General features: G+C 43.0%; 1 protein-coding gene across 6 annotated transcripts in view; it reads left to right on the top strand.

The window, feature by feature from the left end:
• The window catches only part of LOC140206146 (rab GTPase-activating protein 1-like), a 568,372-nt gene that overhangs the window by 282,529 nt on the left and 271,266 nt on the right, over positions 1 to 14,577 (top strand). The window lies entirely within an intron of this gene.

Below are 14,577 nucleotides of genomic sequence, written 5' to 3'. Positions count from 1 at the left end.
AGTTCTCCATTCAGTCCTGGCTGAGCACTACCTTGACATTTTCGCTGACAAGTAAGGCAACCCCTCCTCCTTTAATCCCTCCCATTTTGTTGCATCTAAAACAACAGAACCCCAAAATACTGAGCTGCCAGTCCTGGCTCTCCTGCAACTAATGGCTACAATATTATAACTCCATGTGTTGATCCATGCCCTGAGCTCATCTGCTTTTCCTATGATACTTTTTGCATTGAAATATACGCAGCTTTGGACATTAGTTGCACCATGCTCAATCTTTTGATTCCTGACTTTGAAGTCTTAGCAAGAACTATAACAAGATCTATGTCCACAACCTCTCCATTATCTGTTCTGGCACCCTGTTTCCCAACCCGCTGGTATAAACTACCCCTTGCACCCCCCCCCCAGTCAAGCAGCAGTGACAAACTTTCCCAGTAGGATAGTAGTCCCCCTCTAGAACAGGTGCAAACTGTATCTTCTCTACAGATCCCATCTGCCCTGAAAGAGAGCCCAATAAGCCAGAATCTGATGCCCTCCCTCCTACACCAATTCGTTAGCCACATGTTAAACTGTAAGTGTTTGATCTTCCTATTTCTGGCCTACTAGCATGTGGGACAGGTAGCAATCCTGAGATCACAACCCTATAGGTCCTGTCCTTTAAGTTAACACCTAACTCACTGAATTCCCTATGCAGAAGCTGTTCACTCTTCCTATCTATGTCATTGGTCTCTATATAGATTACGACTACCAACTGTTTATCCTCCCACTTATAGGACATAATGTAAAAGTATGAAAAGAATCATAAGGATGAGCTCTTGGAAAGTCAAGGTGAGCTTGTTCTGCTGTGCAGGAATTCTGCTTTATTTCAGCTTGTTTTGTCCATTTCAAATAACTCTCGCTTTGAAGCCCCAGTGGCTGCTGCAGAATAAATCTGGGAAGCATTTTAACACAGTGTCCATAACATCACATGTCACCATTCAAAAATAGCTGTCTGTATTTAATTCACAGGACTCCTTCAAGGTTTCAATACAATTCCCTCACTGCTGAACTGCAGACAGAAATGTTTTGCATCATTAAAAAGAATCCTACTGGTGGTGAGATTATAGAACTGGATTTGTCTCCAATTAAATGGCTGAGCTTTCCAGCTTTCTTCTTTGGAAAGATGTAACTATGGTATAAAAGCAGAAAATGCTGGAAGTACTCATAGGTCAGACTTTGTGGTAAGAAAAACAAAATAAGCAGCTTTGGTCAAAGACTCTTTGTCAATTCTGACTGGTCATTGATGTGAAGTTTATCTCCTTTTTCTCTTTAATCCAGCTCATTAATTTCCTTTGGATTCAATGGCCTTCACTTTCCTGATTGATTTACCTCAAGAAATTTTGTAAAACTCTTTGTTAAATTAATCAAATATGTTGTCCTCACTGTTTTCATCTCAAAAATAAAATCAGCCATTGATCAAGTACAATTCTTAGCAAATCCATTTGTTTATCCTTGAATACTGTGTGTCTGTCTAAATGCTGGTGCTGTTTTTTTGAACATTTTCTAATAATTAGCAGCTCTGAAGTCAGGTGAACTTGCTTGTGGTTATACAATCTGTCCCTTTCAACATTTTTAGATAATGATATCACAGCTTTAGCCCCAGTACCATTTCTCTAAGGAAAGAAAGTTGAAAAATATAATGTATTTGTGTAACCTGTCATTGTATAATCTCAGAAGTCCAGCTGTTAGTTGGTAAATCTATAGTACATAGAGCTCCCTTTCGGATTTTAAGTTGTCACTTCCACAATTTCTCTTTCTGTTACTGTATTTCAGGTGTGAACTACTAGGACTTTTTTGACATTTACAAGCATTCTATTATAAAAACAAGTTGCTGGAAATCCTTAACAAATCAGGTAGCATTTGTGGAGAGAGAAACAGTTAATGTTTCAGATTCTAAAAAACCTTAGGATAGATAATTCCCTGGGACTGGAATGGATGTACCAGAGGTTACTGTGGGAAGTAAGGGAAGAGATTGCTATGCCATTGACAATGATCATTGTGTACTCCCTGGCTACAGGAGTGGTGTCAGAGGATTGATGGATGGCAAATATCCCATTGCTCAAGGAAGGTAATAGGGATAAACCTGAGAATTATAGAGAAATTAATCTGATGTCGGTGGTGGTTAAACTATTAAAGAGGACTCTTCGGGACAGGACTTAGGAGTATTTGGAAAATCATAGTCTTATTAGGGATATTCAGTATGGATATGTGAGGGACGCATCATGCCTTGTAAGCCTAATTAAATTTTTGCAAGGAGATGATAAAATATGTTGATGAAAATAGAATGATGGATGTGAAGTATATGGACTTTTGTAAGGCATTTGACAAGGTTCATCACAGGAAGGATGTGGAAGCTTTGGAAAGGGCAGAGAGAAGATTTACCAGGATGCTGCCTGTTTTAGAGAACACACATTGTGATGAAGGGCTGAATGAGCTAGGGCTTTTCTCTTTGGAGTGATAGAGGATGAGAGGTGTGTAAGATTATGAAATACATGAAGAGAGTGGAGAGGCTGCACCTTTTTCCCAGGGCAACAATGGCTAATACCAGAGGACATCCATTGAAGGTAAGTGGAAAAATGTTTAGGAGAGGTGTCAGAGCTAGGTTTTTTACATAGAGTGAAGGGTCCCTGGATTGGACTGCCAAGGGTGGTGGTAGAGGCTGATACACTAGGGACGTTTCAAAGACTCTTAGATAGTGACATGGATGTAAGAAAATGGAAGCCTATGGACTGTGTAGGGGAGAAGGATTAGATTGATTGTGGATTAAGTTTACACAGGTCAGCAAAACATTGTGGATTGAAGGGCCCATACTTTGTTGTACTGTTTTATGTTCTATATTCTATGATAGCCTTTCTTCAGAACTATTTCTTTGGCCCACTGTTGGTTATCTTCAGTGTATTTGGTGAACAATTGCTATGTCATACAATAGCAAACATTCTCAATGGCCATATTGAGTGTCCATCAGCCAATGCTGAACTTCAGTCATCAACAACAGGCGGGTAATTTGTGTTTTTTCTACAGTCCGGCTTTCCTAAAGCTTGGCCAATGCAGAAATTTTGTCCCATCTGAGACTTCTTCAGCAAGACACATTATCTAGGGAGTGGGTTGAAGTAAACACAATGAGGAATAGCCCGTGGTCAATGTGGTCAACTGATGCACATACCACCATGAAACAGTGAGTGTGGAAACTATTTCGAGAATAGAAGGTGACAGAAAGATGAATTTCAATACCAGCTCATTTTACCTACTTCTATTTCCCTTTGCTCAGCCAATACCACTGGGCAACAAATATTTTCCTCAGATTTTTTTCTGTTTATGATAAGCCGCTTGAAGCTGAACACAAATATAATTTTAGACTATTTGTATCATGTAGGAATTTGGCGAAACAAGAAATTAACTTTTATTGAAAGTAATGCATTTAATTGCATATTGGTGCTGACACTTTGCAATACTTCAACTATGCTAAAAATGTTTTGTTGATGATTTACATTTGTACTCAGTGCCTGAAGCTTCTCGCTTAAGTGTCCAACAATAATCAGCCAGCACTGATGGATTCCGGCTGCCCTGATACCATTTCCTCCATGACTACAATGTCCTGGTGAAACCTTTTGTATGCTTGAAGCATGTTGTCAACCAGCTGCATGTAGTTTGCTGCTCCGTAGTTGCCATGAAAATTTTCAACATTGTCGAATACTTTCCATGCAAATTTCTCCAGTGCCACTAGAAGTTCTTTGAATTGCCTGTATTGATTTGTGGACCAACAAAAACGCCTTCCTTAATCTTGGCATCAGTTATTCTGACTTGAATTATGGATTGAAATAACAAATGTAGGTGATTTTTTAAAAAAATAGTGTATATTAGTGAAATTCAATGGTGATTTTCATGATCAGCAGCCCAAAATCCATAAGGTGCACCCAAAAATATTCAGGAAGCAAAATCTATGTTGTCCAGTGTTATTAGGTACTTGAGAGTATTTGAATAATATCTATAAACCTTGTGCCCACTGCTGTAAACATTTCCAAACAAATTCCCAGAGATTCTTTATATAAAACTATTCAGTTCAACCATTTCAACATTTTGAATAACTCCATCTTAAACAGATGACTCTTGTATTTCCGAATAACAGATTTCAGAATAAACGAATGAGAATTATCCAGTTTCCCTTCATCTTTCCTAAATAGTGCAAAGTTTTCCAATCTGTAGGAATGGGTAATATGATGAGAAAACTTCGGAAGATTCTGGTTGGAACTGAGAATTTGTCACTTTTATTGCAGTTATTTCTAATATTACGGTTAATTTGTTTAATTTTTGAGGCTCTGTCACTGATTCAATACTGTTTCTCAAGCTGTCAAAAATGAAGTCCTTCTCATGTGATTTTATACATAGTATAGAATAGAATAGTATAGCACAGTACAGGCCCTTCAGCCCACAATGTTGTGCTAACCCTTAAACCCTGCCTCCCATATAACCCCCACCTTAAATTCCTCCATATACCTGTCTAGTAGTGTCTTAAATTTCACTCGTGTACCTACCTCCACCACTGACTCAGGCAGTGCATTCCACACACCGACCATTCTCTGAGTAAAAATCCTTCCTCTAATATCCCCCCTTGAACTTCCCACCCCTTACCTTAAAGCCATGTCCTCTTGTACTGAACAGTGGTGCCCTGGGGAAGGGGCGCTGGGTGTCCACTCTATCTATTCCTCTTAATATCTTGTATACTTCTATCATGTCTCCTCTCATCCTCCTTCTCTCCGAAGAGTAAAGCCCAAGCTCCCTTAATCTCTGATCATAATCCATACTCTCTAAACCAGACAGCATCCTGGTAAATCTCCTCTGTACCCTTTCCAATGCCTCCACATCCTTCCTATAGTGAGGCGACCAGAACTGGACACAGTACTCCAAGTGTGACCTCACCAGAGTTTTATGCAGCTGCATCATTACCTCACAACTCTTGAACTCTATCCCTTGACTTATGAAAGCTAACAATCCATAAGCTTTCTTAACTACCCTATCTACCTGTGAGGCAACTTTCAGGGATCTGTGGACATGTACCCCCACATCCCTCTGCTCCTCCACACTACCAAGTATCCTGCCATTTACTTTGTACTCTGCCGTGGAGTTTGTCCTTCCAAAGTGTACCACCTCACACTTCTCCGGGTTGAACTCCATCTACCACTTCTCAGCCCACTTCTGCATCCTATCAATGTCTCTCTGCAATCTTTGATAATCCTCTACACTATCCACAACACCACCAACCTTTGTGTTGTCTGCAAACTTGCCAACCCACCCTTCCACCCCCACATCCAGGTTGTCAACAAAAATCACGAAAAGTAGAGGTCCCAGAACCGATCCTTGTGCGACACCATTAGTCACAACCTTCCAATCTAATGTACTCCCTCCACCACGACCCTCTGCTTTCTGCAGGCAAGCCAATTCTGAATCCACCTGGCCAAACTTCCCTGGATCCCATGCCTTCTGACTTTCTGAATAAGCCTACCGTGTGGAACCTTGTCAAATGCCTTACTAAAATCCATGTAGATCACATCCACTGCACTGCCCTTATCTATATGCTTGGTCACCTCCTCAAAGAACTCTATCAGACTTGTTAGACACGATCTGCCCTTCACAAAGCCATGCTGACTGTCCCTGATCAGACCATGGTTGTCTAAATGCCCATAGATCCTATCTCTAAGAATCTTTTCCAGCAGCTTTCCCACCATAGACGTAAGGCTCACTGGTCTATAATTACCCTGAATATCCCTACTACCTTTTTTGAACAAGGAGACAACATTTGCTTCCCTCCAGTCCTCCGGTACCATTCCCTTGGACAACCAGGACATAAAGATCCTAGCCTGAGGCTCAGCAATCTCTTCCCTCACCTCATGGAGCAGCCTGGGGAATATTCCGTCAGGCCCCGGGGACTTATCTGTCCTAATGTATTTTAACAACTCCAACACCTCCTCTCCCTTAATATCAACATGCTCCAGATCATCAACCTCACTCATATTTTCCTCACCGTCATCAAGTTCCCTCTCATTGCTGAATACCGAAGAGAAGTATTCATTGAGGACCTCTCTCACTTCCACAGCCTCCAGGCACATCTTCCCACCTTTATCTCTAATTGGTCCTATCTTCACTCCTGTCGTCCTTTTGTTCTTCACATGATTGAAGAATGCCTTGGGGTTTTCCTTTACCCTACTCGCCAAGGCCTTCTCATGTCCCGTTCTTGCTCTCCTCAGCCCCTTCTTAAGCTCCTTTCTTGCTATCCTATATTCCTCGATAGATCCATCTGATCCTTGCTTCCTAAACCTCGTGTATGCTGCTTTCTTCCACCTGACTTATGTCATCCATGGTTCCTTCACCCTACCATTCTTTATTTTCCTCACCGGGATAAATTTATCCCTAACATCCTGCAAGAGATCCCTAAACATCGACCGCATGTCCATAGTACATTTCCCTGCAAAAACATCATCCCAATTCACACCCGCAAGTTCTAGCCTTATAGCCTCATAATTTGCCCTTTCCCAATTAAAAACTTTCCTGTCCTTGTAATGTAATGAACTGAAAAAACGAATGACACTTTCTTGGCATACCTTATGTTTTGTATATTTGATTTCCTCCAGTAAGTTGTTTGTTGCTGAAAACAATTAGCATTTCTTTTAACCAATGAGAAAATGAAAGTAATTAAAATATATAAAAGCTAAACTAATTATTAGACCAAGAAAGCAATTAATTTTGGAAACATGCAAACAAAGTAGCTGACCAAGCCTTACTTTTCCTCATCCAATCTTCAGGACCAGGAATTCCAATTTGTTACAGACTCCAGACAGGTAGAGAAGTGTGGACTCCACTCTCAAGATATTACCCTGCCAGCAGCTGTTGTCTTTCAGATGCGATGAAGCTGCATCTGTTCCCTCAAGTAGGCACACACTGTTTGAAAACATCTGCAGTTTAATCACAGCCACTAAATTTTTGGTTTCAAGCAGGTTATCAGCAACTGTACATTCTGGTACTATTAAACTAGCAGAGGTGCTTTAAAGTCCATTCCAAAAAAAGTAGGGCTCAGTATCCTGATTTCATTTGTGTCTGGGAGCGATAGACAGGCATTACCTGCAGTAATCATGTGCAATGAGTATAGTGAGGTACAGCGAGAATGGAAAAAATTTGCAGCAGCGGCATAGACATATGGATTCTGACAATGGGGAATATAAATTAAACAAAATAATTAAGTAAAGAAATAAGGTTAAAAATGCAATCAGAAATAAGTCCATGATAGTACATGAGGTGCTCCATGGTATCTGTTGCTGAAGGAAAGTTAGGGCTGTGAAGGTTGGTTCAAGAGCATGATGGTTGTAGGAGAGTACAACTGAATCTGGTAGTGTGAGATGTCCTGCCAGACGTTGCAGCGAGGAGAGGGCATGACCCAAGATAGTGGGGTTCATAAAACTGTATGACATAGGAGAAGAACTAAACCATTCAATGAAATGTAGAAACATAGAAAACCTACAACATGATACAGGCCCTTCGGCCCACAAGGTTGTGCCAAATATGTCCATACCTTAGAAATTACTAGACTTCTTCATAGCTCTCTATTTTTCTAAGCTCCACGTACCTATCCAAAAATCTCTTAAAAGACCCTATCGTATCTGCCTCCACCACCATTGCCAGCAGTCCATTCCAGGCACTCACCACTCTGAGTAAAAAACCTACCCCTGACATTTCCTCTGTTCCTACTCCCCAGCACCTTAAACCTTTGTCCTCTTGTGGCAACCATTTCAGCCCTGGGAAAAAGCCCTGACTATCCATACGATCAATGCCCCTCATCATCTTATACACCTCTATGAGGTCACCTCTCATCCTCTGTCGCTCGAAGTGGATTGCTGGGTGGCACAGCTCATTGGACCAGGAGAACCTGTTCCACCTTGTATCTCTAAATAAATAAAATTAGAAAATGTTTTTCCTCTGAAAATATTGAACTCATGCTCAGTCTGAAGGCTGTAATCTAGCTCCTCAGAGATGAGGTGGTGTTCCCTTTCATCATTATACCCTCCTGCTACCTTTACAGTCTGAGGACATGTGAATCTGGCGATCTATCCCTAAGCTGGTCAAGCACAACTTGAATTGAGTCTTGTGCATAAGCTCAAACCTTCCACCCAATATCCCAGGCTCTCCTTCAGCAGCTTCAGGAATTTCCAACCCACCAACAGAGCAACGAAATGGTGTGTAGACAGAGGATCTAGCCCTGCATAACCTCAGCAGCAACTCTAGTTGTTATGACACATCTTAGCATAAAAAGTAACATGGGCAAGGAGGCATTGATTATCATCTTGTATTGTCCCCAAGTTGATCATCACTACTGCTCCTTTCAAAAGCATTATTACCACTTCATCAATAGCCCCTCAGTGGACCCGTAAATAATAGAATATGACAAGCCATAAAAGCTGATGTAGCTGGACTGGGCCTTTAACAGTGGTCAGAGGAAAACATTAGGCTCCTTTACTGATCTCCAATCAAAGGTCCACAAACAGAGCTGTCCTGGTAGATCTATTAGTGGAAAGTGGAAAGTGGCGAGTGAAGGAGTGGAGCTTTGAGGCTTTGACTCGAGAGATTCTGGCAGTTTCGGCAGTTGATCAAGTCAATCAAGATTTGAATAGCTCAGACTCAGCAGAAAGCAGCTGATTGGGCAGTCGAGGTCAGGTGACCAAGCCGTTTGAAAAGCTCAAACAAATAAATAGAGGGGTAGCTCAAGCGGAGTGGCCAGTGAGTGAGTGGGCCAGTGAAGGAGTGGAGCTTTGAGGCTTTGACTGGAGAGGCTTCAACGAGAAGAGGCAGAGGTTGAGCTTGCTCCCAGTTAGGCTTTACAATGCCTCCTGAGGCGGTGATGTGCCTCTCATGTGAGATGTGGCAATCTTGGGGGAGCTCCCCTCTTCCGCAGCATCACATCTGCCAGAAGTGCATGCGGCTGGGTGATATGGAAGGCCGTATAAGGAATCTGGAGCAGCAGCTGGATGACCTTCAACTCAAGGGAGAATGAGGCAGTCATAGATGAGAGCTACAGGGAGGTAGTCACACCTAAGCTGCTGGAAGCAGGTCTTTGGGTGACAATCAGAGGGGGGGAAGCGAAGGTGAGTAACACATTTAGTGCAGAACACCCCTGTAGCCATTCCTCTGAATAATAAGTATACCGTCCTGGATACTGTTGGCGGGGACAACCGACCAGGTGTGAGCCACGGTGGCAGGGCCTCCGGCACTGAGTCTGACCCTGTGGTGCAGAAGGGTGGGACAGAGAAGAGGAGAGCTGTCGTCATTGGAGACTCTATAGTCAGGGGAGCAGACAGGAGATTTTGTGGACGTGAGAAGGACACCCGCATGGTTTGTTGCCTCCCGGGTGCCAGGGTCCGGGATGTCTCCGACGGGGTGCACGACATCCTGGTACGAGAGGGAAAGCAACCAGAAGTCATGATACATGTTGGTAGCAACGACATAGGCAGGAAGAGGGATGAGGTCCTGAAGTGTGAGTTTCGGGAACTAGGCAGAAGACTGAAGAATAGGACCTCAAGGGTGGAGTTCTCAGGATTCCTGCCAGTGCTACGTGATGGTGATGGTAAGAATTGGAGGAGATGGCAGTTGAATGCGTAGCTGAGGAGTTCGTGTAGGGAGCAGGGTTTTAGATTTTTGGATCATTGGGATCTCTTCTGGGGACGGTGGGACCTGTACAGATTGGATGGGTTGCACCTGAACTCGAGAGGGATCAATATCCTTGCAGGTAGGTTTGCTAGCATGGCTCGGGAGGGTTTAAACTAACTTGCAAGGGGGATGAGACCCGGAGTGATAGAGCAGTGGAAGAAGTGCATGGAGTAAAGCCAGATCTAACATATAAAGAGGCTTTGAGGAAAGAGAAGCAGAATAAAGGGTGTAAAGGTAGTAAGGTAGAAGGGCTAAAGTGCGTGTACTTCAATGCAAGAAGCATCAGGAACAAAGCTGATGAACTGAGAGCTTGGATACATACATGGAATTATGATGTAGTGGCCATTACAGAGACTTAGCTGGCACCAGTGCAGGAATGGATTCCCAATATTCCTGGATTTCAGTGCTTTAAAAGGGATGGTGGGGGGGAAGGGGAGGAGGAGTGGCATTACTGGTCAGGGATACTATTACAGCTAAAGAAATGGTGGGTAATGTAGCAGGATCCTTTTTTGAGTCAGTATGGGTGGAAGTCAGGAACATGAAGGGAGCAGTTATACTATTGGGAGTATTCTTTCGGCCCCCTGGTAGTAGCAGAGATACCGAGGACCAGATTGGGAAGCAGATTTTGGAAAGGTGCAAAATATCAGGGTTGTTATCATGGGTGACTTTTGACTTCCCTAATACTGATTGGCACCTGAATAATTCCAATGGTTTAGATGGGGCAGAGTTTGTTAAGTGTGTCCCGGAAGGATACCTGTCACAGTATGTCGACAGGCCGACTAGGGGGAATGCCATACTAGATCTAGTATTAGGTAACAAACCGGGTCAGGTCACAGATCTCTCAGTGGGTGAGCATCTGGGGGACAGTGACCACCGCTCCCTGGCCTTTAGCATTATCATGGAAAAGGATAGAATCAGAGGACAGGAAAATTTTTAATTGGGGAAAGGCAAATTATGAGGCTATAAGGCTAGAACTTGCGGGTGTGAATTGGGATGATGTTTTTGCAGGGAAATGTATTATGGACATGTGGTTGATGTTTAGGGATCTCTTGCGGGATGTTAGGGATAAATTTGTCCCGGTGAGGAATATAAAGGATGGTAGGATGAAGGAACCATGGGTGACAAGTGAGGTGGAAAATCTAGTCAGGTGGAAGAAGGCAGCATACATGAGGTTTAGGAAGGAGGGATCAGATGGGTCTATTGAGGAATATAGGGTAGCAAGAAAGGAGCTTAAGAAGGGGCTGAGGAGAACAAGAAGGGGGCATGAGAAGGCCTTGGCGAGTAGGGTAAAGGAAAACCCCAAGGCATTCTTCAATTATGTGAAGAAAAAAAGGATGACAGGAGTGAAGGTAGAACCGATTAGAGATAAAGGTGGGAAGATGTGCCTGGAGGCTGTGGAAGTGAGCAAGGTCCTCAATGAATACTTCTCTTCAGTATCCACCAATGAGAGGGAACTTAATGACAATGAGGACAATATGAGTGAGGTTGATGTTCTGGAGCATGTTGATATTAAGGGAGAGGAGGTGTTGGAGTTGTTAAAATACATTAGGATGGATAAGTCCCCGGGGCCTGACGGAATATTCCCCAGGCTGCTCCATGAGGTGAGGGAAGAGATTGCTGAGCCTCAGGCTAGGATCTTTATGTCCTGGTTGTCCACAGGAATGGTACCGGAGGATTGGAGGGAGGCGAATGTTGTCTCCTTGTTCAAAAAAGGTAGTAGGGATAGTCTGGGTAATTATAGTCCAGTGAGCCTTACGTCTGTGGTGGGAAAGCTGTTGGAAAAGATTCTTAGAGATAGGATCTATGGGCATTTAAAGAATCATGGTCTGATCAGGGACAGTCAGCATGGCTTTGTGAAGGGCAGATCGTGTCGAACAAGCCTGATAGAGTTCTTTGAGGAGGTGACCAGGCATATAGATGAGGGTAGTGTAGTGGATGTGATCTGTATGGATTTTAGTAAGTCATTTGACAAGGTTCCACATGGTAGGCTTATTCAGAAAGTCAGAAGGCATGGGATCCAGGGAAGTTTGGCCAGGAGGATTCAGAATTGGCTTGCCTGCAGAAAGCAGAGGGTCGTGGTGGAGGGAATACATTCGGATTGGAGGGTTATGACTAGTGCTGTCGCATAAGGATCTGTTCTGGGACCTCTACTTTTCGTGATTTTTATTAACGACCTGGATGTGGGGGTAGAAGGGCAGGTTGGCGAATTTGCAGATGACACAAAGGTCGATGTTGTTGTGGATAGTGTAGAGGATTGTCGAAGATTGCAGAGAGATATTGATAAGACGCAGCAGTGGGCTGAGAAGTGGCAGATGGAGTTCAACCCAGAGAAATGTGAGATGGTATACTTTGGAAGGACAAACTCCACGGCAGAGTACAAAGTAAATGGCAGGATACTTGGTAGTGTGGAGGAGCAGAGGGATGTGGGGGTACATGTCCACAGATCCCTGAAAGTTGCCTCACAGGTAGACAGGGTAATTAAGAAAGCTTATGGTGTGCTAGCTTTCATAAGTCGAGAGATAGAGTTTAAGAGTCGCGAGGTAATGATGCAGCTGTATAAAACTCTGGTTAGGCCACAGTTGGAGTACTGTGTCCAGTTCTGGTCGCCTCACTATAGGAAGGATGTGGAGGCATTGGAAAGGGTGCAGAGGAGATTTACCAGGATGCTGCCTGGTTTAGAGAGTATGTATTATGATCAGAGATTAAGGGAGCTAGGGCTTTACTCTTTGGAGAGAAGGAGGATGAGAGGAGACATGATAGAGGTATACAAGATATTAAGAGGAATAGGTAGGGTTGATAGCCAGCGCCTCTTCCCCAGGGCACCACTGCTCAATACAAGAGGACATGGCTTTAAGGTAAGGGGTGGGATGTTCAAGGGGGATATTAGAGGAAGGTTTTTTACTCAGAGAATGGTTGGTGCGTGGAATGCACTGCCTGAGTCAGTAGTGGAGGCAGATACACTAGTGAAATTTTAGAGACTACTAGACAGGTATATGGAGGAATTTAAGGTGGGGGGGTTATATGGGAGGCAGGGTTTAAGGGTTGGCACAACATTGTGGGCCGAAGGCCTTGTACTGTGCTGTACTATTCTGTATGTTCTATATTATTTCTGACTACTCATCCCCTACCTTGACTCAGAACTATTTCCCCAATCAAGTCCCTTCCCATTTATATCCATGACATTTTCAATGTTTTCTCTGATGACAAAACAGAACCAATGACTAATTCCAATTCCCCAGCCCCATCATCTTCATTGCAGACATGTACATCAGTAAATTTCAGGTAGAGGCCCAATCACTTTCCTCTCCACCAACACACTTACTCAGTTGGCAGAACTTGTCCTTAGGTTCAACAGCATCTCCTTCCATTCCACATTCCACTCACTTTCTGTGGATTAAAGGTGTATTTGTGTGATCTCACATGGCCTGTATAGCTCTGTCTGTCGTTTTGTTGGATACATGAAACAGACCTTGCTCCAGACTTATGAGGGACCACTCCCCAACTCTCTCTGACACTTTTACAAGCACACAGACTACCACAATTACCTTGTCCGTATATCCTGTTACCTTGCCTCCCACAGGGATGACGTTCCTTTTTTCCTAGTGTCTTTGTTTCTTTCACATTTGATCCAATGATGCCTTTGAAATATTCTCCTTCTTTCAGAAACACAGCTTCCCCTCTACTTTGGTGGATGGAGCTATCAACTGCATTTCCTCCATTGACTGCTCTTCAGCTCTCATTTCCTCTCCCTTGGTCTTCACCTTACAGTCCACTAGCTTTCACATTCAGTGAAATATCCTGAATAATTTACACCAACTCCAGCCTGGTCCCTCATCTAGTCACATCTCTCCCTTTCCCCTTTCTGCATTTTACAGGGACCAGCCACCATCCACTCTTCTGTCCCCCAACCCCCAGCCCCCAGCCCCCATCCCTCACTCGCCTCCCATTGTACCTTCCTATACAACTTGTTCATTTGCCTCTTCCCTTCCCAGCTCAGTCTTTCCATGTAACTCTTGGCACCCTTTTGGAAGAAATATTGAATTTTCTAATTCAGATAGTTCAACTTTATTGCTGTAATATTCACTGCATACCCAGCATATAATTACTAGGAAAATCAGCTTTCTGCCACAGCAGCTCAGAATATTACAAATATATGTGTTAACATTAATTTAACTTGGCATAAAATATACTTTACTTTAATGACAAAATAAATAAAATAAACCTAACATTAATGCAAGAGAAGAGAACTATAGTCTGATGTAGTGTTTAAGGATTTTCAGGACAGAACCTGATGGCAGTGGGGAAGAAGCTATCGTTGAACCTTGAGGCATCCGGTTCTTCACCATTTTCTATTATCATGCTTTGATAATATCTATTTTTGATGAAGAGTCACAGCCCAAAATGTTGTTCTTTTATTCTTTTTCATAGATGCAGTCACTGCTGCTGACTTTGTTCAGCATTTTGTATGTGTTGCTCTGGATTTCCAGCACCTGTTCTGTTTATGTCCCTTTCTCACCCTGTTTCTGTAAAATACCTTCCTAATGATTAGTCCCTATGCATATTATCACCCGATCTACCTGAACCAATCTCCATATTGTCTTCTGATTGATACCTCATTCCTTTTCCCAGCTCTTCTTTCACACCCTCCACTCTTACCCTCATACTGACAAAGAGTCCCTAATCTGAAACATTGACTGGTTTCTCCTTGCACAGATGCTGTTTGAATGACTGAGTTCTTCCAGCATTTCTGTTTTCCTTTCATAAAGTTCTTTTGGTAGCTTAGAGCATCTTCTGTTATCTGTAAGAGGAAATAGCAGTTTCTCTTGGCTGAAAGTTTTCAAACAGGATATCATC

The sequence above is a fragment of the Mobula birostris genome, chromosome 12 (genome assembly GCF_030028105.1).
Source record: "Mobula birostris isolate sMobBir1 chromosome 12, sMobBir1.hap1, whole genome shotgun sequence".
NCBI lineage: Eukaryota > Metazoa > Chordata > Chondrichthyes > Myliobatiformes > Myliobatidae > Mobula > Mobula birostris.
Note: the sequence above shows the minus strand (reverse complement) of the source record. Positions and strands in the feature narration are given on the sequence as shown.